Genomic DNA, 25,477 nt, shown 5'->3' on the forward strand with positions numbered 1-25,477 from the left:
AGCTTGTTGTTTTCACTCATTTTATTTTACTGTTGATTAGAGCCTAAACACGTAACAATAGCACTAAGGATACAGATTCAGAAACTTCTTACCTCTATAACAAAAGTGAGAGGAATTTCTCAAATATTCATTGAAATAAGTTAAAGATCACACATTTTAAACACCGAAAGAGGAGCAAACAAGAGCAACTTGTTTTAAGAAACAACCGATCAATCAATGAGTAAAGCAACCTACAAAAGGAATGGAAACTATACAGCTATATAGGGTAATGACAGTTTATGTTCCTAATTGTGTCCAAGAGTTTCGACTAACCCTCGTTGAATGTATTACATGGGAGATGGATGGGTTTAGTTGAAAAAGGTGTTATTTTGCAACAAACACATTAAACCCATACAATATGCTAAGAAATGAAATTATGTAATACCATATATCTACAAACCATAGCTTGCGAATATATTGTGTTTGTATTACAGTGTTTATGCACAATGAATTGTGAGGAAAGAAATTACAAACCTATTGTGAAAGCTATTATCGACTGACTGATGATACATATAATATTGCTTTTGCGGAAATATATTTCAAAGTAAATTCAAGCCATTGACGTAAGACATTTGCATTTAGTCAAGTAATATATATTTAGGATAACATTAACAAAATAAGACAAATCCTTTACATTAAAGCATTGTGAATGCCTTAACTGGTTATCCCATTTTGCTGCTGATGTTAATGTTTGTGCGATTTATTTCTCTTTGGATTGATTGTTTTGCCAAACCTGTTGCTTTTATTGCTTTTTAAAAATCCATAAACATCACATATTAGCACCACACTTTCTGCTCATATAAATGGATAGTATGGTATAAAGTAAATTCAAATTGTTTGTTACTCAAATTTAAAGCTACATGTTCATTGTCCTAATTTTTCTACTGCCAATCAAACATTTGGATTGATATATAAGTAAAACAGTATAAGTACTATTCGAATTATATTTACATATAAGTAAGGAACTCCAAAAGATGTTACGATGATGAAGAAATTTCCAAGGAAGTTTGAACCGACTGACTTGTGATGCAGACATTCAAAACAATTTTGTTCCACTTGTCGCGGCAGTGAGTGTTAGTCTAGTTATAGCGGGAATCATAATTCAGTCATAGGTGTAAAAGTACTAATTATTGTCGTGGCTATATCGAAAGTAGGTGGTGTCTACAGAAGCACTAAGAAAACTGCATTCACGAATACTTTTTTATTCACAGCTTCATAACGATTAGTAAAATGTACTACGTGCCTATCGATGACATCTTAATTAGCATGGAATGTTCTGATGGAAACGGAGAACAGCAGGGAAACGCAGAGCACATATAATGAACCGGGGATATCTGGGTATTACAGCCAGGAAAACATAATTTGTTTCCTTAAGAAACGAAAGGGTATATAAACACTAAACGAAGAATGTTACTCTACTTACCAGCAAAGACGAATACTACATAATTATTAAAATAGAGGCTTTTATTGTTTACCGTTATATCTCACAGTATTTTACGCAGCATGACTTTGAACTCCTGTTCTGTCGCATATGTAATTGTCCGTTTCATACTATTACAGAACGTGGCAGAAACTTTCATCGAGGTAAGTTCTATCTCTTTTATATTCTCCAATCCTGGACTAAGCCAGACTTAAATGGCGACAAAGGAAACTGGTAAACATTAGGAATGGAAAACGACATCATAAACTAACTTTCTAATGTAGTGAAGGCGTATTTAAACAAATTACACTCAGAGCTCGTTTTCATTTGATGGATGTAGATCAGTCTATACCTAATCATGAAATATTAATTGTATTCATATAATTCATCGAATATTTCCGCCTTCTGAAACTAGGACACATAACGTCAACGAAGCTAATATATTCTCTTTTATGAATAGCGTGAAACATGGGTTTGTAAATTTTATATATATATATATATATATATATATATATATATATATATATATATATATATATATATATATTAATATCGAAAGTGTAATACTTGCATTGCCTTATTGTATATATTTGCGTGAGAAAGTATAATTATCAAAAATGTATGCATTAATGTCCATAAACGTCCACAATAAAATTCCAGTGTTAATGTTAAATTAACAAAGGAACTTCGAACGTTTAAAAATACACTATTACTGTCTCTTTTAATTTATTTTATAACTTTAGAAGATTTCTCGAGTGGGAAGATACCAATTTTGTCAAAACATTTAAACGTTATGAACACACGGATTGGTGACTGTAAGGACCAGTAAACCATAGAACAGAAGATTCGAGAAGCAGAGATTGTTAACGGGCCACTTGTTTTAAAATACATTTGCCAGCATGAAACCTCTTACGAAAAAAAATAAAGTAAAAGGTCTACATCGTCAAACCGAAACATCTAACGTACCGAGAGTTTCTCTAATTGGATTAGCTTTTTCTTACTTTATCTTTGTCGTTTGTTGTTTTAAAATGTGTGTTTACCTGTCAGGACACTTATTTGTGGTCATACCATCACTGCTGCTATAAATGTATGAGTAATTAAATCATTATTATATCATTTTCTGGAATCCTACACTAGTAGAAGCAATCAGCAGATATCTTCCTGTCTGTGATGCTATCAAACAAAAACTGCAAGAACGTCAGGAAGCAAAAGTTGAATGTGCAGAAGAAAAAGGACAGTTTTTTAAGAAGAAGAAAAACAAAAACCAAAAAGAGAAAAAGTTGAAATGCATGATAAATTTACTAAAGAATATATTACGAAAATAAGATAACATCAAACACCATCAAGTTTAGCTGCATTTGCTGCTACGAGTTATAGTTATAGAGAAAGATTTCTGAAACCCGAATATGCTAATAAGCCGGTTTCAAGAGACACCTGGTACAATAGAATATTTCGAAAAAAAGAAGGTAGAAAGCAAGCTAGGACAGGCAAATTTGACTATGTTGAAGATAATAGTGAAATAAATAAATATTTAATGATAGGACAACGATTTAAAACGCTTAAACCTGAAGTTACTCTTCATGAAAAAATGACGAGAAGAGGTTTTCTTCCTATCGCGAATACAGAATCAGAAGAAGTTTATAAATATGTAAGTGCGGGTAAATATTTAAGAACGAAACATTCTGATTCTTATACAAAGGATGTTTGGGTTATACATATATATATATATATATATATATATATATATATATATATATATATATATATATATATATGTGTGTGTGTGTGTGTGTGTGTGTGTGTGTCTCATTTCTAATAAATAAGATTCTCTCAAAGCCGACGGTCCTGAGTTTCTTGATCGTCATGAGTTTCAAACATTTAAAGAAGAAGTAAGAAAAAGAGAACAAACTAAATAACTACAAATTATACCATGACAACCACAGCGTCCTCGACCACGACAACAATTTACGACAGCAACAATTACAATCTCGTAAAGCTAAAACACAACCCTCTAGTACTGAAATTGAAGCTAATTTACATTTACATCTGAAGTTTTACAAACTGTCAGAGCTGCGAGTTATCGTGAAATATTATATATTGCTGTAAAATATTAAATTATTTAAAACCTGAATATAGCTTTTTGAAAAACGATGATTTGATTAGAGCTGTATCTTTCATCGGCTTTCATTTGTTAATAATGTAAGAAAACGAGAAAAAAGGATAACAACAAGAAGAAGACGGTAGCTTTTTATACTCAACTGCTTGGAAGACTTGAACCAAAAATCGGAAGTGGTTTAGGAATTTGTCAAGATCGTATTGACCGACTAGAAATTCTGATCGGAGGAAAACGCGCAGGAAATAATTCTCTAGAAATTGCTAATGAAATATCTAATATTTTTCGAAGATTATTAACAGGCGTTGTTATAGATCGTAATGTGTATCATTCTTTCATTAATGAAATAGTTGATGATCATTCCATGGATGAACACAAGTAATTAATCAGCTTGTAATTTAAAAAGTGATAATACACAATGCTCAACGTTGACCTGTAAAAGCTAGAATAGTAAATACGCAATTACCAACATCACAAAACAATATACGGAGATGGAATCGGTGGTGTACAAAGTTTATTTGAGAGAATAGCTCCAAAAGCAATACCAACTGCAAAAAATAGGAATGAAATATAATGACACGATTCGAAATAAAGGTATCGGTGCTGTTTGTAATGTAGCCGGTAAACCATTTCAGCAATCAAAGAAAGATTAGCTCGATTATTACGAAGGAAACCACATCCATTACAATTACCCAGTACTGAAATTATGCGTGCAAATTTCAGTAAAATAATAAATAAAGCTGCGAATTTAAAATTAGCAGACTTGGCTTAATGTACCCCAGTCAGAGAAAGAAAAAAAATAACGTCAAGTTTAATAGCAGGAAGTGTTATATAAAAATTCCGAAATAATTCAATCACACGAGATGATTTACCACAACCTCTAGGCCAATTGAGATAAACTGTTTCATCTCTAACTACAGGATCAAATAAAGATGGTGCGGATGACACTTTTGATATTTGATTGAAATGGTATTAAATATCATTAATTTCAACGTCGTATGATTCAGAATAATTAAGTATATTTTCTTGTTTTATTCTCCATTCACCCTTGATGGGTAAGTGCCGATATGTAGTTGTTCTAGCAATTATGTATTTTTTATTGATATCAAATGAATCCGTAGCGACTCTGGCAGCAAACCCAGAAACTCTATTCATCACTGGTAATATCTTTATCGAAACGTACGCGAGTATTGAAGACTCACTATCAATACAACTCACAATTTTATAATTTCGTCTGATAAATTAACATTTCTTCGATTTATAACTTTGTTTCCACTCGTTGTGAAATTATAAAACTGATTTCATCATCATATATTATTAATTTTGTACAGTGTTGTTTATAATCATATGATCCTCCTTCGGTGAATTTACCAAGTATTATTAGACCAAGATCTTTCGCGATTTTATTCTAAAAATCAGTGATATCAGGATTTTCATTATCATAATGTTTCTTTTGTTGTCGTGACGAAGTTTCTGCGAACTACATGCTATGCTTGCTTCACTTACAATCAACGATATCAGTATTTTTACATTTAAAATATATCTGAAAAATGTTTGCCAAACAAGACAACAAATCGGATGATCTTCGGCAAACTTGAATGACTCTATACAAGTAAATCCAGTCTGGTCAAAATCTGGTAATAGTCCTTTATCGACACTCTGGTCATCTCGTGTGATGGATGTCCAAATCGCTCAAAGTACTTACAACACTCGCCATACCAAGAAACGTCCGGGATAATATGCAACCTTATCAACCGAATTAACATTCTTATAACACTGGACAACAAATTTTTACAAAAGTCATGTTACTGAAATAAAATTAGTCAATTCTTATCAATTTTTATGTGCTGAATACGAATATGACAGTCAAATTGCAAAATTGGCTCTAGTTTTTTTGTAATCTGCAAGAAATTAATGTTTACATAACGAAATGCATTCCAATAGTAAAAGGTCAACTGTAATAGCCTACCTATAAAAATCAAGTCATTGACTACATCTTAGATTTCTTCGCCTGTCTCTTGTACAGCTGTTCGGGAGCATCTCTGAGGAGTGTCCAGCAGTAGTCAGCCAGCATTGTAGTGGACCATTTTCCCTGGTATCTTTGTTCCATTGTTGCGATATCTTGATGAAAACGTTCGCCGTGTTCATCACTAACAATACCACAGTTGCTAGGAAAGAAATCCAAATGGGAATGAAGGAAGTGAATCTTTAGAGACATATTGCAGCCAAGTTTCTTATACTTCATCAACATGTCTTCTACTAGTTCCTTATAGTTTTCTGCCCTAACATTTCCGAGGAAGTTTGTAGAAACTAGGCGAAAAGCATTCCATGCTTGTTTCGCGTCACCTTCCAGCAAGTTGTTGAACCGGTCATCTTTGAAAAGCTCTCGAATCTGAGGACCCACAAAAACTCCCTCTTTAATCTTTGCTTCGCTGAGTCGAGGCAATTTTTCATGCAGGTATCGGAATGCTGGCAAAGTCCGGTCAATGGCTTTCACGAAGTTCTTCATCAAACCTAGTTTGATGTGAAGGGGTGGTAGCAAGATTTCTGAGCCTCAACCAGAGCTGGGTGTTGGATATTCTTCTCTCCAATGGCTACATTCTGCCTGTGAGTCCATTCCTTCCTCATGTAGTGCATTTCCCTTGCTCGGCTATCCCACTCGCATAAGAAACACATGTATTTTGTATATCCTTGCTGCAGTCCCATTAAAAGGGCAACTACCTTCAAATCACCACAGAGGTGCCAGCTGTACTTGTTATACTCAATGGAATTCAGTAGCTGCCTTAAGTTATCGTATGTCTCTTTCATGTGGACAGCATACGCTACTGGAATAGATGGAAGAATGTTTCCATTGTGCAAAAGCACAGCCTTGAGACTCAGTTTCGAAGAGTCCACAAATAGTCTCCATTCTTGTGGGTCATGAGTGATTTTTAAAGCATTCATGAGGCCCTCAATATCGGAACAGAATATCAGATTACTTTCCTTTCTGAAGAAAGGCTCCAATTGCTGGTGGCGCTTTCGATATGCAGTAATTGTGACATCTTCTTCTAGAAGATTCCATTGTTGGAGTCTTGATCCTAGCAATTCTGCCTTGTTCTTTGATAAGTCCAAATCACGAATCAGGTCATTTAGTTCTTCCTGTGTTATTCTGTGTGGGGTTGATGATGCACCACAGTGAAAATCTGGATCACTGCATGCTGATGGACCAGGAGAAGAACAGGTCGACTCACCTTTGTCTTCGTCAGATGAATCAAGAGAATATTCTGCTGGAGGTTCTGGAATAGGAAGTCCCTCACCATGTGGAACTGGTCTCAATGCAGACGGAATGTTTGGGTAGACTATTCTCGACTTCTTTCGCTTCGTTATTCCGCCGGAAAGAGGAGGAACCAAGCAGAAGTAACAGTCATTTAGGTGGTTGCTTGGCTCTCTCCACACCATTGGGACTGCAAACGGCATTGATGACCTTTTGCAATTCAACCACTGTGAAAGCTGTGTTGTACATGTAGCACAGCATATATGCGGAGCCCAAGGCTTGTCTTGGTCACCAACCTTGCATCCGAAGTAAAGATGATATGCCTTCTTCACTTGAGAATTGATACTTTTCTTCTGGTTGGCAAATGTCACTTCCCCACAAATATAGCAAAAATTGTCCGCGGTATTAACACACTTTCGAGGCATTACTGTTCTTTATTGTACGTAAATGGATAAAATAATAAGTTTTATGTAACAGTAGCTTGAACTGTCTCGCACAACGTCTAAAATATTTTAAATGCTGAACCTATCTGATTGGGCTTTATATAGTACACTGCTTACGTCAGCTTCAGCAGCCGCCTGGCATTAGTATAATAGGCCTACACATGTATAGTACACTGCTGACGTCAACTTACTTCAGCAGCCGCATGGCATTAGTATTGCATTGCATCAGAAAATGATGCAATCAACTGTGGATGATGTGAGCATGATGGTATTATGCAATGTTACATCATTATTCCGGATGTTGCTGCAGTCCTACTGGAGAAATTTACACAGTGAAACATAGAAAATGAGGTATATGAATATCTTCAAAACGAGAGCCAATACAAATTTTTCACGGTTATATTCGTGTTCGGCACACCAAAATACTACAGATTAGGGCCTTTTCAAGTCAGTAATGATTTCACTGTTGACCAGTGTAATCGTATCTGGTTATCCATAATTGCCGTATCCGTATTCGACACAACCCGATACTATATCATTGAGAAAACCCAATCTTAATGGTTTCCACGAAATTTTGTCTCTATCAAAATGAGCAGCAACTGTCGAAATCGTTAAACAATTACTCAGTATTGTTTGGCATCGTCATGGGTATATTTCAAGGCAATATTCTTCATTTCTTCGTGGAGAGATTCTGTACGATAAATATCTTCATTAGGCCGTACAAACTGATCATAGTTTACATTATCTGAACTTTGAAACAGCCACATAGATGCATGATCATTCTTATTTAATTTGTTAATAAAATTAGTGATATCTGCTTGTTAAAATTGAACAATCCGATTTCATGGAAATAGTGTTACTGCATTAGGCCACGCATGCGCCTTAGGATCAATAATTTCAATCGAAGCTCCTTTCCATTTATACTTTCATTCATATAAAATCTCCGGTTATCGTTCTTACTGATATTGTTAATTGTATTTTCTTTCCTAATTCAGCAACATAATGTATTGTAGCTCCTTTGTCCTTGACTGATTCAGCCCATTTGTTTATTTATTCACGTAGCTGATTATGTTAGTTTTTTTTTTTACTAATCGCGTTTGTTGAATGTTCCCTTACTCGTTCGGCAACACAATTTATTTCCGAAAATATCATCTGTTTTAAATCATGAACGCTGGGTCTATCATTCCGCCGATTAATGGCATAAATAACCGCGCTCACAGGATACGCTCTTTCATAATACTTTTTGTCAATACAGTCAACATTATTGGCTTGGGAGTTTTACTTAATACTGCGATCTTTTCATTATGAAGGACAGGGTCATGTTTGTGTTTGATAATCCAAGTATCATCTTCCTTAATTAACCTTAAATTGAAAACAATAACTTTGATAATCGAGATAATTAATAATCGTTGCCGCTCGTTGGTTGTTCATTGCAGAATGGATGACTTCGGTGTTGGGTATGATTTTATATGTTGACCACACATGAGATGCATCCTCCTTGAAAAATTCTTTTTTAGCATTACGAATACGTTTAATCAGTGATTCTGTCGTATCGACCAAAGCTCATCTTAGTGGTTCAGGAGCTTTTCTATCAAGATCAAATCTCTATTTAACTGGTTTAATCTTAATCGCTGATAATAATTCTTCTACATTATAGTTAAGACAATTAGATCTTTAAAATTCTATCTATCTATCTATCTATCTATCTATCTATCTATCTATCTATATATATATATATATATATATATATATATATATATATATATATATATATATATATATATATATATATATATATATATATATATATATATATATATATATATATATATATATATATATACATATATGGGCGAGAGCTATATTCCAAAGATTATTGTTTTGGATGAAATATGCGCTGTTTTATTAGAAATGTTAAAAATATTTCTTTATGGTTATCGACAAAACATACTGCTGTAATAATATGTGGGTAATAATATATGGCGATCATGGTCAAGAACGACCTTTTGTTGGATTGACTCAACATTAATGGGTGAGAAAACTTAAGTGCATTATTATGAAAAAATAACTGATGATCATAGAGCACTTAATCTAGAATTAAGAGAGTTTAAGAAAGCAATCAGACTACAACCGAATAAAATTCAATGTGAAATAATGTGTGAAATAATTTCAGAAACTCCATAAACAATTTCTTGAATTTTATGGAGACCAATGATTTGATAGTGGCAAATATAAAGATAGTTCGTGATTCACTTTAACAGCAATTATTTTTTGTTACATAAAGAAAAAAATTAAAATATACTCGTACAATTGTGTTATCTCCTAGCAGATACGCGACGACAGAATATTGAAGTATAACAAGATCGTCAGAGAAAAAAAAATTTGTATTAAATAATATTGTTTTAGTTCGTGTCAATGTTGTTGAGAGCGCGTTAAATATGGACAAAACTCCATGGATGCTCGGACACGCAATGATAATTCATTCATCACAAGGATTAACCAACTCTCATACAAATGTTTGGATGTTCGATGATCGTGTCAAAATGTCAATCTTACTTCATCTTGCAGTGTCTCGAGTCAGAAGAATATATCAGCTGCTGAGAATTGTCATAGATTTTACAGAAAATAATAATCAAATTCAGGAAACTAACGACGATATAGCAAGAAAAAAATTAGTTATAAACAGTGTGACCAAAAAATAAGCGCGACTTTGATCTTGATGCTGAATTTGTCATGCCGCTGAAACAACAACATAATCAGCTGTAACACAGCAATGTTGTGGCAGTATTCAAATAATAATCCAGGACAATTTACCATAGACAGAATGAATAGTAATGTTGATCATACATGCGAAATTGTGATGCTGACCTCTCTTAAATGTAATCGACATCGAGGTGCTAGTTTGCAAAAGCGAATGCGGTGGTAGTTGTGAGTGTTCAGTAATTGCTTGTAACTGTTCGCGTACAAATCCACGTTGAGGAGCAGTTGAATCTAATATGTAGATTGCAGGTCTACCAGATGATCATACCACGCTGGAAATTGTATGTGTCCTCACACTCGAAATAAGATCAGTCGCTCTTTTTATACCACCTTCAAGTTCAACATTTTCATATACATATCTTACAGTTACATTAACTAGTACTGGCTGTTAAGAAAAGTCATGTCGTTGTTTTAGTAAATGTTTTTCGTAATTGCATTATTTCATTTCATTGAAATTGCTCTAGTAATTACATTATTTAATGCAGCGATTGCACCTGGTAATCTTGCAACCCATTCGCGAGATCTCATATATTTCTGAATTATTTCCTTTGCATATTGATATTCAAATAACCGCTGAACAAGTGTTCAATTAAATCGTTCAACAATTGCCTGATAACGAGGAATTGCAGTGTGTCTTCGTCTAATTATGACAATATGTTTTTAAATCAGAGATGACACTGCACCAATAATTTCCTTGGCAGGATCAACTTTTAGTAAGCGTGGACATCGCAATGGTCCTCGTTGATAAATTCGTTCAAAAGCAGAATAAACTTCAGTTGCTGTTTTAGTTGATAGTTTTCTTATATCTAATTGCAACGTCATCTACAGTCAACGAGTAATTGTATATATATGATTGAAGTCTACAATTTTAATAGTATCGTGTAGAAAAAAACAAAATATCGGCTTGATGAACTTCATTATGAGAGCTGACAACAAAATATGCATGCTGAATTGTTGTAGATGGTGATATATAAATTTGCCATATTGCCTTTCTCGCTAACCAATTTGCTCAACAGAACGTGTAACATTCGCTTTAGCAGCGAGTTTACTAATCGCTGCTCCTCCCGTCCAATATCATCCCGAGCAATCATAAATTGTTTCCATTATTTTATTAATCGGTTGATTAATCACCGGGTCCTAATACTAGTTTACTTTTCATCGCGGATCTTATCAACCAATTAGCTAATGATTCTCTGAAATATTTATTTATTATGGAATTTAACGAATGAATCAAATTCACCTCTGCAGTATATCGTTGTTGTAAATCTTCACTTCTATAAGATACATCATGAACGTGACATGCTTGATCAATAGCGTTTATTCGATACTCTCCAGGCCTTGGTTGATCTCGCTCGTCAAATCGGATATCCAGTCGAGTTCCGTGACCACAATATTTATATCCTGGAAGACGTTTTGCTCCTGGGTATTTAGCTTTTGGAGTTCCTGAAAATCTTCCCAATGAAGTAGCGATATCACCACGTGTGATATCACCACCTGTCTTCCTACGAGACGAAATAAATTTATATTTATTTGTACCAGATTTCACACATTTGCCTGTAAGTGCACGCTTTCTAGGTTTTGTGATTATTGTTGTTAATCCACTCGTAGGGGTGGATACTCCACATCGAACACAATATAAGTCCATATTATTTATCATATTTGTATAACATGGATGTAATTGATTTTTCAGCGACAAAAAAGCTCGAGTTAGTCAAGCATCATCCAGCGCTACCAAATTCAATTAGAGCATTTATCATTGGTCCACCTTGGTCTTGTAAGATGCAATTATTACTTAATATGAAATGGCTCAAAATGGATAAGCTATATTGAGTGACTCCGGCAGATGATGATCAGAGATTCTACGATGTTCTTAAAGATTTGAATGAAAATGCGCAATTGTTGGACGAAGATGATAATGATATAATTGATTTTAACTCCGATATTGATGAAGAACCCATCTGTAGATGACCGCGATGGATTTATTAATAATCACGTGCAATACGACGATGTAATGTCGGACAATAAAACAAATCCAGGTAGAATATTCTCGAGGCAGACGTATACAAACTGATGTGAGTTATGTTACTCAGCGATATATACAAATACCTAAAGTTATCAGAGATAACTGTAATATTTGAGTCGTGTTTAATGGAATCGATACACATGCTCTGCTAAATATTCACCTGACTTGGTGTAGTGGGGATATGGACGTGATTAAGTTCAGAAACATCTTTTCAAAAGCACAATCAACTCCACGCGGATTTATAACAGTAAATTGGCATGATTCTCGATTACGATATCGTAGAGGCTTTGATGAAATATTTGGTTGAGAGATTGACATAATAATGATTCAATTACTCACACATTTATAGCAGTAGAGAATGTGCGACCACAAATAAGTGACTTCCAGCTTGGCAAAATACGTACGGAATCATCAATGTATATCACAAATGATTACAACATGGCATTAATGGTAACAAAACTAAGTACGCCTTAAAATAAATATACCTGCTTCAGAGAAAAGAAACGAAATAATAAATGTTTTTAAATGATTAGCTGCACAACAAGTTTAGAAGGAATTTATGTGGGAGTAATGTCGATAAAATCGGTTGGATATTATACACTTAACAAAGTAAAAAGCATGTATTGATTCAATCCTGCGTTCCAAGTTAATAGTAACTGGATGACATTTCAGATGCATTTGCGCATGTTATGATGTAAGCTTTATGCAATTTTGCAAGTTTGCAAATAAGAAAACATAAGAAGTGCCCCTTAACATGTAACGCGTCTGTGAAGGTGAATGTGAATTCTCGGTAATTAAAAACAGAGTATTATAAAATATTCGCAGAAATATTGCTTTTTCCAGACGATTAATTAATACAGTGTTTTGAAGTAGCCTAATTTATTTGTTTGCGAATGTCAACGGTTTTGAATGATACCTCTTACCCGTCATATAGCTGACTTTGTTAGAGCTTAAACAAAGATAAAGATTTTTCTGTGAGAACTTATATAAGAGAGCAAGCAGACATGTTTGACATGACTTCCTTATCTATATTCGGCAGTATCAAGTTCTGTAAAATCAGCATTTAAAGTATCGGGGTCTCTTTCATATTTAACATGTTTTCATGATATAAATAAATTGTAAATGCTGTGATTTATTACAAAGAAATACCAATCTGAAGTTTTTTCTCATGAACATTTGTTTTAAAACTTATTTGATTTTTTATTTTATTTTGCATATGTATGTCAAGAGTTTATATAAAGGCTTCGATCATATTTTCTGCTAAAAGGGGATTTTGATTTTCCAAACTTCGTTGATAAATCCCGATATTTTGTTTAAATTCCACCTATATGACTCTTTAAATTTACTAGAGTATAAGCACTGATGTCTGAACTGAGGAAGCATTTACGTTTATGAACTGAATTCTAAAGATGTGTAGCTTCGTATGAAATGATTGCAACAAACATATTGATTAACACAGGATCAAATTGTGCATATTCTGCATGGAATGTGATTGAATGCCATACTTATATTTATTTTAACCCGATAGATTTAATACGGGTATGGTGTTTCAGTGCACAATAACAATGAATGGGCACATAACTAATATTTAAGTAAAAGAAGCTTTTCTCAAAATTGGACCATACTTGCCGTTTCGCCATGATGGAAATCACATTATTACCATAACGATATGCGTTCAATACATCACTCTGGTAACTGAGCTACTGTCTCTCGAAAGAGTTTCAAAAAATATTGTCAGTGGTGTCATCATGAAGATGATACGTATTAGTGAATGTTGCGATTGCTTCAAGTCATATAGCTAAAGTACCTATACAGAAATATGTAATCCTAGGAAAACGCATGCAATATAGTAAGTACCTATGACTAGTATCCAATAGCTACAATGAATGCTGCTCATAAAAGGCAATATAGGAGTTGATGGAATTTTATTTCAACTAACTGTGTACTAATCATGCGTTGATACATTTTAAGCAATTATGTTATATTTCAAAGTTAGATTTGTTACCCCTTAGTGGAGTCTGCTTTGCGTGGAGTTAAGTGGTTAAGAAGAATGCACATCCACCCATTGTATCTGGACATAGGCTGTATGCATATTGAAATAAGAAATGGCAAACTTAATAAATTTATAGGTGCCACTGTATATAAAACGCATTTGTTTACGTTATTGGAACGTTAATAGGCATTAAATGGTTAATAAAGGAAGTTTCAGTTGTTCTCAGCAAGAACGATGATATATTATGCAGGATACTGTATAACATTTACTAATCAAATACAATTTGGTAATATATTTTCTCTCTAGCGTTATATAAATATCAGTAAATATATGTGACAAATGAGCAATGATAGGCTAAATAAAAGCATGCTTAAATGAAACAGAAATCTAACCTGGTTAATAGAACATAATAATTCGTATTGAAGGTGTTTAATATATGTCCCTATCTATATTATGCAAGTTATTTTTACACATGTGATTTGTTTGGTCAAGCATATCCTTTAATCTATTGTGACACATAGTTTCGCACAGAAACATTTTTAAAAAGAACTTTGTAAACTACGAAAAACAAGCAGCAACCCGGTAGTTTAAACATATGAAGATTAATTTTAATGTAAAAAGGAATATGTCGTCAGTCAGACAGGTTATATAGTAGATGAAAGGTGTGAACTGAAACTAACTGCAGAATAAAGACCGAGCAGAATGATGTATGTATGTATGTATGTATGTATGTATATATATATATATATATATATATATATATATATATATATATATATATATATATATATATATATATATATATATATATATTAGAAGGCTTTTGAATTAGAACGAAACGTTTTTGTTTTAATGTAACACATTAATTTTCAAATAGATTTTTTCATAACCTGAGCATCGTAATTTCAAATATCTTTACGTATACATTCCGCTAACAAACGTGCATATTCATGTGCGTATCCATCATGCTAAATGGCTCTAATTTTACCTTTCCATGTACATATTCTACATTATTCTACATGTCTTTAAACTATTTTGTGTACTGAATTAAAAGTTTGACAATTCCGCCTCGTTCAAATTCGATATTACTCAAGCACTTTTTTTCAAACATATTTTCATTACATTTAAACATAAAAATCCACACTCAAACGTCAGCCTTTAACTGTACACCTTCCCACATACAATCTTATTCATCACAAAATTGTCAACCTTGCATCTCAAACATGTAGGAAAAACGATTCAATATTTTTACAAGCTTATTTGTATAAGTATACTTAAACAAACTATATACTGATTTATTAGTATATTACTATTATTGATTATTATGGATTCTGTTTCATAGATAACATTGATGGTTTATTACAGCTTATATAATTTTATTTAAAGGCAACTGGGAATTCAGAAGTACAGAAAATTATCATCTGCATAATACTGTACACAAAAAAAGTCATTGATTAAATGCCTTCACGAACAAAAATCTCATTTAAATCAAGCATTCATTTCAGACCTATCTTATAAATGATGAAAATAAACAAAGTTGACAAGAAAAGTGGTGTGTTATTATTTCAGACAGTCCGAATGGTCTTCGACTTGGTAAGTCCTATCACTTTTTTATAAATGAAATCCTCACAAAACGTAGATTGAAGAGCCGAATCAGTGCAAAGAGGTAGCATATTTCTATGGCGCAAATAATCCTGTTCTAACGCACTAATGATACCAGCTTATACCATGAATAACGTGATATGTATAAGTTGTTTCATCAATATAATTAATTTTGCAATACCTTTTATGTTTAGGTCATTAACATATTACCATTTTAGTTGCACACATAGTGGTCTCATATCGGTATGCTGATGAAACGTTAATATAAAGTGCATTCAAGAGTTTCAAAGAGACAACATGCCTTTAAGTTTGAATTGTATAATACTAATGCAGCAATGAAAATCTATAGGACGTATTATATTGAATTTAATTTTCTTCCTGTAAATGTCGGAAATATTGATTACTAATTGGTGAATCCTCTTAAATTATTCTTGAAAAAAAGCTTGCACTGTTTTAGAATAATATAGACTAAGTAGGGATTTTTGCCATTTGGTTACATAAATCTTGATTAAATAATTAGTATGAAATTAATATTAAACAATCAAACATGGAGAAACAGTTTTACACAACTGGTATTCATTCAGAATTATATTATATTTTGAAAGGTTGTCGATTAAATCCACCCCAAAGTGAAAAAATATTGTAATAATAGTGTATGTGCTTCATTAACTTGTTCATTAACAAACTGTTTATTTGGTATATTACCATGGTGTTGGCTATAGCTCTAATAACTTTGCCTCTACATAAAATGCACAAATGATGTGAAAACATAAGAACTATGTCACCGGCAATATTCATCCAATTCGATAAATATGTCAAGAATTATCCCCCTTTGCAATATAAGTTGATGCGCTTGATTGTCATATCCATCTTTTATGTATGCTTGTGAAGCATGGACGCTCACATTAGATCTACAAAGAAGGATTCAAACCATCGAAATGAGATGCTATAGCAAGATCTTGGGCATCACATATATTACCATGTAACCAACGAAGAAGTCAACAACATGATCCAACAGGTCATAGTATCCTATGAAGACGTATTGACCACTGTAGAAAAGTGCAATCTGAAGTGATACGCTCATGTTTTAAGATCATCTGAACTGGCAGAAACAATCTTGCAAGGCACAGTGTGCGGGTGAAGAAGAAGAGGCAGACATAAAAAGAGGTGGAAAGACAACAATAAGGAGTGGATAGGCATGGGATTAGAAGATTCCCAAAGGGCAATAACGAACAGGGAAAGAATGAGAGAATTGGTTGGAAAGTCAGCTGTGGTGCCCCAATGACCTCTTGGGTTAAGGTAGTGATGATGATGATGATGATGATGATGATGATGATGATGATGATGAAGAAATATAAAAAATGTATCAAAGCATATAAAACAACTATTCTCCCCTACTTAATTTAATGTTTCAATATAAAACAGTAAAGTACAGGTTTTAAAAATAATTATATGAACAAATTTAATCCACCATCATCAAACAGTCAGATGCCTTGATATTTGTTCCTACAATTTTACTTGTTATAATGGCTCCAATTGTAGCAAGTTTAGTTATATTTGAGGTTACAGTTAAATTATAATTTATACATGTGGGCAAACGTCACTGTTTCGGACGGAGAACATTTTTTGTCATTCAGTGGACATTAGAGATGGGCAGTTCGAATATTATGTTAATATATATTTATGATAATAGCTACTCACAAGGGAACATGTTTATGGTAAACTCTGAAGATCATTCAGAATATAATGCTCTGTATTTTCAAACGGTCTAAACTCTGTCTTAATCAAGTTTGCGGGTGACGTACAAAAATTATACACGACATTGAAATACAATGCACAGAAAAGAAACTTGTCAGATATAGTAGGATCATTCAGGACATTTGATCGATTCGATATATGTGCACAAAAAATACTCATGGCCACAACTGGCATACATTCAGTTTTGTTAAATGGAGAGTCATGCGTATCAACCAATGATATATATAAAATTATCTTATGTATGCTGCTGATACTAACATGCGAATTAATAAACAGAAGGTTTCATAAATACTTATGTATTTGTACGTCTTGAATCTTACCAAGCTGCGTGTGTGTGTGATTTACTTTGTTAATGTAACTTTACAATTGTAGTCACGTCGGTGCAATGTATATTTGTGGTGTTTGTAGTGCCGACTAGCGCAGCACTGGGGCATCAGGCCGCATACATGTAGCATCATGTCTCACCCTGTCTATTCTGCACCAGGCCAAATATTCCTATCACTAATCTCTTAATGCTGAGAGTCAAGAGAGGTAGCTACTAGTACCATATTTATAAGTATTTGGTATGGCTTGGTCGAAGTTCCATTCCACGACTCCCGCATTCGAGATGGAAGGTTTATCCACGTAGGCCACCGGACCGGTCGCTACAAATGGTACAACAGTTTGTTTGCTACGACAAGATGTTAGATTTTAAAAAACGCCAGTGTCAACGCTCAAAACTCTTTGAAACTGTAATATGTTTGTCATTAATCTACAAATTTAGATACCCTATTATTGGAGATGCGATAACGATTCCAACCTAGTTCAGCTTAAGGTATATCAATGGGAATTCTTGTTTGTCATACAGAAAATGACGTGCAAACTACCCCCTGCTTCGGCAAAACCCCATGACAATTCTTTATTGCTTTTTTAACCAACATCCTACTTTCCACACCATATTAACAAAAATGTTTATCAACCATTTTGTCAAAAAACAAAAAAAAACAAATACCCAACACCCTAATAATGCATGACTTTTATCCTCCCTCTTCTTCAAAACTTGCCCATGTATACTTCATTGTTGAAGCTATAAAAATACTTCCGTCATAATTTCAGGCTTGTTTTGCATTTATGCAATTTTAGTTGCGACATGATTTGAATAACTTCTAAATGAATTGTGCAGCTTCAAACCAGTCTAAATTTATTCATACATATATAGTAGTCCTGATGATAAGAACTTGTTCCCATCTCTCATATAAGTAGACTTCGCCATTTAGCAGAAATATAATATATTTGCTAAATTATGGAAGTTGTAAAGGTCAAATTGTAGAAATCACCAGAGAAGACAACTTGACGAAACATATCCTCGAAAACAACGGGGAATTTGAATTGATGAACCACAAATGATACACCAAGGCTAAATTAGTATAAGACAACTCCCTGAAAAAAATATACGACTTAATAAGATTGTGCAATGCGTGTTTATGTACTCTAAGTGCTCAAACGTATTCAAAAGATCTGTTTAAGATAGAAAATGCTCGGCACGCATTTCAACAGAATAATGTATATAAAACAAAATTCACAAAGGTAACATGGGTATAGACGCAGTCAAAACCATGTTTTGTCCAGATATAAGTCAGTCAGTTTGTGCTTGATTATATGCAAGCACAAGGTATATAAACATTTAAGGTCATTAAATAAAACAATTAAGTGAGAGAGACAAATGATTTGTAAAGCCAAACAATCCGTGGTGTTGGGTCTATGACGATACATATTTCACGGTGTTGGTAAACTTAAGGAACCAATGATTACCATACCACGAATACACAAACAAATAGTTTGCCTGGACAGGTTCTAAACCTAAGTCTAACTTGTATAATTCATATCTCTAAATGGTATGGAAAATATTAAGTTCAGGCCATCCAATATATTGAAATTGGAAATTGGAAACATGACGACAATGGACAATGTAGTTTAATTTGTTGCGTAAGAGAATGTGCAATTATTATAGTGCTGTAGAAAACAGTAGAGATGTAAGGTAAATAAAAGATGGAAGGAATGTTGACTCTGCAATTCGTGCTGCATGTTGAGCACAGTATTAGCTTTAAAGAAATTACGTTTCGGAGATTAGTATTGAAACATTAAAACGTTTTTCTGGATATAACCATAATTAGAACCAATGGAAAATACATAAATAATGAAATAAAACAGAAACAGCAGAAAGTCACAATTTGGTTATTCATTTCAAAGGAGATATATTAACACAAAGTAAGCTACTACTACTACTACAACTACTACTATAACTACTTCTGCTACTACTACAACAACAACTACTACTACTATTTCTACTACTACTACTAATGATAATAATAATTCAAGACCTCATTTGTTTTGTGTGAAAATTGTTATTTGATTTTGCACCCCAAAACTGCAATATATATATATATATATATATATATATATATATATATATATATATATATATATATATATATATATATATATATATATATATATATATATATATATATATATTGCAGTTCTGGGGTGCAAAATTCATTAACAATTTTCCCATACATATTCTGACGTCTTGGATGGTTTAATTTATCTTGGATACAGAGTACAGTGTTCGTAGGAAACAATTGAAACAACAGCAAAATCTCGTTGGTTGTGGTGATTCTGCCAGCTCATGTATTAATTAAATTGACAGAGTAATATGTGTCTAGCCCGGAATAGTGCTTGATAATATTAGAACTGTCCTTAAACCGTTTGCATAGTTTGTTTTTCGACGTTAGAATATTAGAAAAAACATTATTTCAGTGGTCATATACTGTTGTCAATTCTTACTTATAAATCGAAATTCATTCCGTTTATATCTGCTATTTTACACCAAATATCCAAATATCGTTTATCCAAATGCCCCACTATTAGTTCCACAATTTACCCAGAAAAAGAATTTTTGAACATGTTTCTGAAAATTTAGGCTATTGCCTGTTGAAGTAGATTCTTGACATTTCATGAGTTTTAGAGCCTTCAAAGTGAAATCTAGCTTGGTATTTGATATTTTTTTCATCTTTGGTCATGATTGCGTAATGTAATATATTTTTTACCCTTGCATTTTACAGTTTGGTGTATGGAAAAGGTAATGATGAAGAGAAGCATGATAAGCTAGAGAGGAAAGCTACACAGCAGGTACAAATAGCGAACAGTATTACCAAGACGATTATATTAGTGTAGAAATACATAAATCATTTGACTCGAAGTTTTATGAAGTAATTTAATAATGTTGATTCATTAAGGAACACTTGTGAAACTTAACTTTATCTTCAGTACCTCTTAAATGGGTATAAATGTTTTCACTAACCATGATAAACTCGGCAAAAACAGCCTGTGAAACCGTCATATCATTGTTATGTGTGCTTGACTTTGTAATATGCACATAAACATGCAGAATACATAATATAGTGTTGTGTATGCAAATGCATGCAATACTTGAAAACATTACATAACCAGTTAATACCTCTTCCGAGGGAAATTGTCTTGGCACAAGGATTAATAGTTCCAATTTTCTGCTAATCTGACAAGACGGAATATTTGGTGAAAAGTGTTTAAGTTCATGCATAGGCAGCACGAATCGAAAGATTTATAAAATATCTTAGGAAGAAATTTGTCACCGATATTGATCTAAAACTGTACTAAGCACAACTCTATGTAGGTGCCTGCGCAACTAAACAGTGTCATATACATTTTGCAACAAATTTTGATTAATCGGATATAAATTATATTCTTACTATTCATATGCACATATATTAACGTCCTTAAAACCCAACATTAACTTTTATTAGCCATAATACAGCCCAACATATGCTTGGTTGTATCCAAATAATTTGCTCAGAAATATGGATGCATAAAACATACATCGTTTTCAGAAACAATAACTTTAAAAGAAAGAAATTTTGATAACAGGGAACTTTCCACGAAAGAGTATATTTCATTGACTATACCAAATATCGCGAAATAGCTACAATATAAATCGTCTTTACTATGGTTTACAAATTCTTACAAGGAGCGTTTCCATTATCCAGATTTGCTCTAATATAATTAATTGACAATGTATGTCCTTGATATATAAATATATATGTTTTTTAGACTTTTGCCTATTGTTTAAATAGCACCAAGCACATTGATAAGGTTTATTTTAATCGTAATGTCCGTATGTTGTCGCTAACGCGTTATAATTCTCCAGTTTATGACAAGGTTTTTGATCAAGGAAATATGCTTGTATGCCCAAATTTTGCTTACGACGTGTATCCATCAAAATGTCATTACCAAATATGAATATTACAAAAACATAATTCAGACTTTGGCAGACTTATTTCTATTTAAGCTCAGACCGATGATATCTTTGTCTAGTCTTCAAATTCAGTCAATATCCCCCTCTCTTTATAATTGCAGAATGATGCTTCGCTTGACAGGGATGGACGTTGTTTCTGTTCAAAATGAAATTGGGATATCTTCCATAATCCTAATGGAACGCATAGGCAGAAATGCCTTGTACTCCTCTCTATAGACAGTCTCGCATTTGTTTGGTTTTTTTTTTTTGTTTTTCTTTTTTTTTTTTTTTTTGTTTTTTTTTTTTTTTTTTCTTTCTTGAATACCTTTTATCAATTCTTGCACCCATTTGTAATGATTAGTTATTATAGGTTATTCACATTGTCCCTCTCTTCTAAGCCAATCTATGCATACCTTTTGGTGCAAGTCATTTCTTTGAAATGTGATCAGGCTTGTATTTACATGTGTGTATTTTCTTGAAAAACCCTTCCACATTTTAGAACTTTCCTTTAATGTATGATGTTAAAATGAAACCCTAAACATCATTTTTAAACGAATCCTTATCTTGTTAACGATTCAACCATTGATAACAACCGATCGTTATGATTCATATGTTAATATATTATATGTAGGGCATGTTCCAAGACAATTATATTTAGATGAACAATTCATGCATACAATTGTAACCATTACGGAGTCATGTGTATATGTAAGAGCAGAAATATGAGACATTTTGTGAGTCAGATTTGCCAGCACGGATGTATTTCTTGAGAAAAAAATGATCAGGTCACCAGATATCAATTTTACAAAGCGTTTAATCACTGGGAGCATTGAATCATATTATTGGGTAACATTGTAAGTGTCCACTAGCTGTTGTTTTTGTATATAATGATAGACCTTGCTGAGAAGTATCATAATATGAAGATTAACGAAACTGTGATTGGTCTATTATAGGTCTCACCAAAATTTCAACCACACAGGACCCAGAGGAATAAGTTATATTGAAGTCACTTACTTCAGTTTCATTCATGAAAGGATTTGCCCCAAAAGTTTAATATTTTACGGAGTCAATGATCCTGTTATAAGTAAACATCATGTATTGCCAGAAATCTAGATTAAAGACAATAACTAGAATATGTCAAAATTCAAATAGTTTCAGTAGACCTTTCATGCATCTTCGTCACATGATAATTAAAACTTGACAAAAATCCAGTAATATGAATATATGCTTCATGTATTTCATTATACGTATGATACTTATAATATGATGAAAATTCAGTACAATGAGTAGACCTTTCGTGTAGATTCATCATGCATCGTAAATTAATATATTCAATAACATGATATGTGATTAAAGAAAGAGTCAACCTAAATGACAAACATTGATGTACAAAAAATTCCATACAATTTATAACATCCATGCATATTTATAAATAGAAATTATAACATTTTGAAGAAACAAACATTATAAAAGAATGTTTTGATATAGAAATTAAACTTAGTACAATACATTATCATTTTTGTATATAAAAAATAATGTGAACCTAAATAGATTTATCTCTTTAGTAAGAACATCCATCGGTAAATATTTTTAAAAGTTCTTAATAGATTAAGCGCAAACAAATCCAGTGATTATCGTACAAAAGGTAAAATATTCAAATGCCGTTATTTAATTACCAAACCTATAATGATATTATGTTATAGTATAAAGATGTAAAGCACGCATTGTGTTGAACACTATGGTTTCCTAACATGTTTCAGGCAATGTGCGTTCAGCTTACCGTTTTGAATTTATTGTCATGCATCTCTTGTGCGAATATGCAATTATTCCCTAAAATTAACATCTTTCGTCACATTACTAGATGTGAGATAAGAAAACGTCGATATCACAAAAAGCATGATCTTGGAAGGTTATGAAACACCATAAATGAATGAGCGGTACAAAAAGTCTTGATACGAGACAGATATAAGTCAATGATTTTTTTATAAGTAAACATCATGTATTGCCAGAAATTTAGATTAAAGACGATACATAAAACATATCAGAGATCAAGAATTTTCAATAGACATTGCATGCATCTTCCTCACATAATAATTAGAACATGACGAAAATCCAGTACTATGAAAAGATCTTTCGTGTATTTTCGTCATACGATAATTATAACATGATGGAGATTCAGTACACTGAGTAGACTTTTGTAGCTTTGTCATGCAGTGCAGAAATATCGCTACAATAAAATGGTATGTGAATACAGAAAGAGTCAGCCTAAATGATAAACTTTAATGTACAAAACAATTATATGTAGTTGATACCAGCTATGTAGATTGCAAATACAAATTGTAAGATTTTGAAGAAACAAAGATGTTAAAAGATGTTAATATAGTAAACACACTAATTTCAATAAAGTATTCTGCAATACATTTTATGTAAAATAAAACAAAACGTGAGGCTAATTGGTGTTAAAGATTATGGTTTTCGAACATATTTTCAGGCAATGTGAGTCAGCGTACCGTTTTGGATTCATTATCATGCTTTTCTTGTGCGCATAAGCAATTAATGTTTTTTTATCGACACCTTTCGTCACACTACTATATGTGAAATATGAACACTTTGATATCACAAAAGTATGATATTGGATGATGATGATGATGATGATATTGGAAGGGTATGTGACACCAACAATGAATGAGCGGTATAATAATTATAGATACGAGACAGAAAGGAGGATAACTAAATAATGGTGGCATAACATTTGTTAAACTTTGTAAATGGAAGATTATCGTGGTATTTTTTTTTAATTTCATTTGACTTGGAATTGTATATTCTTCTGTTTTTTTTCAGACAATACTATATTTTGTTTGATATCTTTTTTTGAAAGGTCGCGTACATTACTAATTTTTAGAATGACATAATGTTTATTGCAAAACTAGTTCTAAACCTTATGATATTGTTACGGTAATAATTTGTATCCATAACTTGTCAAGTATAGACAAATAATATAATCGTGTTGTTTGTATGCGACATTCACTAAACAACAACAACCTAGCTGGCTTTATATTTAGTATAAGATTTTCGGAACATGACCAAGGTAAGCTTTCTCGAATTAATTGTCATTCAAATTTTATTTTCGACTAGATCTATTGCTGTACTATATGACAAATTTCAACTCATTTCTTAAAAGCAACGGATTTATGTACATTTTATTAATCTTACATTAAGGAATTAAAACTGTTAATGGTTATCTTCATAAAATGAAGGAGTTTGGGAATTTCAATAAATTGTAATATAAGCATGTATGGTATGAGTATTCTTCTTATGTTATTTAATTTCATCTCTACTTGTAGTGCAATAGAAATATTATCCTCTATTACAATCTCTCACGATGTCAGGTGTCAATTCAAGAAGTAAGCGAGATTAAGGATAGGCCCTTATAAAAGAATTAGATAAGAAGTCCTCAGATCAAATTATGTACCAATTAAATACAAATGTATCATTCCCAGAACTGAAAATCTAGCTTACAAAAGAATGTGATTGAAAAAGCGAAGTAGTGTCTTGTTATGTTAAAAGGTTGGTTGAAAGGAAACGGTCGAAATATACGAAAATTTAGAAACGGGAACAAATTTAAAAAATTGAAATATCCCATAGAGCAATTTAAAATTAATTAACAATAAGCTGTGGGTACTAAATTTGATAATGTTATATAGCAGCGAATAAAGTTCTGTCTGACAATCCAATAACTGTTTGCGAAATATTCCTAATGT

The 25,477-nt window shown here is 32.7% G+C and overlaps 1 long non-coding RNA gene across 1 annotated transcript in view; it reads left to right on the forward strand.

Annotated features, from left to right (window-relative positions):
- Positions 1-25,010, forward strand: part of LOC149788798 (uncharacterized) — a 37,985-nt gene extending 12,975 nt beyond the window's left edge. The window contains exons 3-6 of the long non-coding RNA XR_016424433.1: positions 1,600-1,623; positions 15,614-15,637; positions 20,509-20,575; positions 21,839-25,010. This is a non-coding gene — a long non-coding RNA (uncharacterized LOC149788798). The remainder of the gene's footprint in view (positions 1-1,599; positions 1,624-15,613; positions 15,638-20,508; positions 20,576-21,838) is intronic.
- The last annotated feature ends 467 nt before the right edge of the window (positions 25,011-25,477 follow it).

This window comes from Sinohyriopsis cumingii, chromosome 11, assembly GCF_028554795.1.
Source record: "Sinohyriopsis cumingii isolate HCF-2022 chromosome 11, ASM2855479v2, whole genome shotgun sequence".
Classification (NCBI taxonomy): domain Eukaryota; kingdom Metazoa; phylum Mollusca; class Bivalvia; order Unionida; family Unionidae; genus Sinohyriopsis; species Sinohyriopsis cumingii.